Source organism: Pundamilia nyererei, unplaced genomic scaffold, assembly GCF_000239375.1.
Source record: "Pundamilia nyererei isolate P.nyererei 1_Seehausen unplaced genomic scaffold, PunNye1.0 scaffold00079, whole genome shotgun sequence".
Classification (NCBI taxonomy): domain Eukaryota; kingdom Metazoa; phylum Chordata; class Actinopteri; order Cichliformes; family Cichlidae; genus Pundamilia; species Pundamilia nyererei.
The window spans coordinates 566372-568858 of NW_005187480.1; the positions used below are offsets into that span (position 1 = coordinate 566372).

Below are 2487 nucleotides of genomic sequence, written 5' to 3' on the forward strand. Positions count from 1 at the left end.
TGGCTTCGCGGGCCAAATGTAATTAGGCTGTGGGCCAAATTTGGCCCGCGGGCCAGAGTTTGACACCTATGTATTAGAGTATTTCAATGAATTTGGAAATTCTTGTACCAAAAAAGAAGAAGAAAAAGAAGCAGAAAAGAAAAACATGGAGAAATTCCTTATTGCATTAGAATGAGCAATATGTATTAAGGTTGTTAATTCAAACTTTGCTGAGCAAGCTGTGAAACATGCAGGCAAAAAACTAAATGTAAACAGTTGACATGACGGCAGTAAACACTCGGGCTTTAGTCCCGTTGAGAAATTTACCTGCTGACTTCTAAAAAGGTGACTATGGAGGGAAACACTTCCATCTCAGTTCATCACACTGTGAGACCTCCAGAACTAACCTGCAGAAGTAGGCCAGGTGTCTCCAGCAACTAACTTCCTCAACGATTATTGAAATTTGAGCACCTTTGAAGGTTTCCTCATTTTTGCTTTCTTGCGCTTGTGCACGTGTTTCTCGTGAGTTTACCTGGGTTTTCTCCTTATATTTATCAATTTTTATCCTTTTCCTCAAAAATTGGATTTGCGAAGTGCACATTTTTCTCGTGAATCTGCAGGTCTTTCATAAATTTGCCTCTTTTTTGGCCATCTTAATAAATGTTTTTTGGCTGTTGTCGTTTTTTATTGTCAGTTTATTAATTTTATACCTTGTGAACTGAGTTTTCTGTTCTCGGAATTCACTCTTTGTTTATTATATATATAAATATATATTTAACCTTCGGTGATACACAGTTTGTAATACACAGTCGTTTAAACCCGATAATAATTACTGATTATTGATCGCTGACACTTGTTACCTGTCAGCAGCATCGCTCGTCCTCGTTCTCACGAGCGTGCCTGTGTGATCTACGTTAGCTCTGCGGCTAACAGCTAATTAGCTCCTCCGGGTTGTTGTTGTTGTTGTTCATGTGGCTAAAGTTAAAGCAGGCAGGCTGTTGGCCGGCGCTTCCACAGCACCGACCTCAGTGCAGCTCGGGTCTAATCTCGGGCTTCAAATCAAAGCGAGCCCCGTCCTCGCTAACCGCTGCCTGTCCTGGCTGCCCGGGAGCTAGCCTCGTAGGTTCCGTATGCGGAGAGCGTAACACAAAACTTCGTATTAAAATCTGCCAGTTACACCGTCCTTCGCTCTTCACTTCGGTACACTGAACATTGCGATATAAATGAATAGATACCAGAATCAGCCGACCCCAGTCATGTATTCGGCAAGTCTAAAATCCACACAGCAGTTCGGTGTAAATAAAAATGTCGTTTTAATTCTTTTGTCAGTTTAACCATTCTGCCCTTTGGCTACCAAAGACCAGAGCGAGTTAAACGAGATTAAAAGTTGGATTAAAGTTCAAACTTTCACTAAACCGAGATTTTGATTTTTGATTAATCGTGGCCGAATTAGCTGGTGGGTGTTACAAACACGTAATGCACTTTAACGGTGACGTGAAATATTCCCGAGGCTACTGACATTACAGAAAATAAAAGCTTACCGTTTTTAACATGGAGTTTGGCCCGGGGTCCTAACAGTTACCTGGCTAATGAGGAAGTAAGCAGCAAAACAAAGCCAGCTGCCAAAGAGTTGTAACGGGTCCCGCTGAAGTTGTGATTATGAATGGAAACGTGCAGCTGGCTGGTTAGTTTAGTTAGCTGGTTAGTTAACCAGGCTGTTACCTGTTTCGGTCGGTCAGGTGAAGAGTTCTCTTTGAGTGACAGTCCTCCTCAGTTCGCTTCACTTGTGCACATCACTGCGCCATGCTGAGCTACCGATCCATCCACTTTACCCGGAGTACGTCATGACGCGAGACGGGCGCGTCATTACACTTTAACAACTTTAATGAACAATTTTAATCCGAGTGGGATTATAATCCAGAGGGAGCGACAGCAGTCCCGCAGGTGACACTGACTGACGATTGTCAGTTGAAATAAAATTGACTTGATTTCCTTCCCCACTGGAAATTCCCTGTGACGTCCAAATGAGGCAGAGAGCGGGGAAAACCACGAGGTCTCACTTCGAGAAGAAAACACAGTCTGAAGAATATGAATCAGAAACCGAGTCCTCCTGTTTCACCTCAAAAGAGGAACTGAGCCCAGACAAAGCAAAACGCGTTGAAATACACAGTAACAGCTCAAGTTACACACATAGGTTAGTAATAATTCAGTCATTAGGAATACCACAGTAATACATTACAAAAGTACTCCAACTCCATACAGACGGATTAGCCTTGAGACACATGAGAAAGGTTTTGCTACAGGACAGACGGTGGTACAAGTATAACTTCAAGGGATCTTTTGTAATAACAACAATAATAACAGTAAAAACATTTTTTTTTAAGTTTTACATCTCAGAAATAATTGGAATTAAAATTAATTTATTTCATTCTTCGAGCTGATTCGGCAACTATGAGCAGGGACTTCCATCTAGATCGTCTTTAGTTATAAATGCTGTACTTAAGGAAA

General features: G+C 41.7%; 1 protein-coding gene across 2 annotated transcripts in view; it reads right to left on the bottom strand.

Moving 5' to 3' along the window:
• nfkb1 (nuclear factor of kappa light polypeptide gene enhancer in B-cells 1) overlaps positions 1–2001 on the bottom strand; it is a 29229-nt gene extending 27228 nt beyond the window's left edge. Inside the window, exon 1 of one of the 2 annotated variants that reach the window (XM_013912036.1) lies at positions 1702–2001. The gene's annotated coding sequence lies outside the window, so the exon portion shown is untranslated. Of the gene's footprint in view, positions 1–1520; positions 1647–1701 lie in introns of those variants that run through there. The other variant, XM_013912037.1, reaches the window with a different exon arrangement.
• Between the last annotated feature and the right edge of the window lie 486 nt (positions 2002–2487).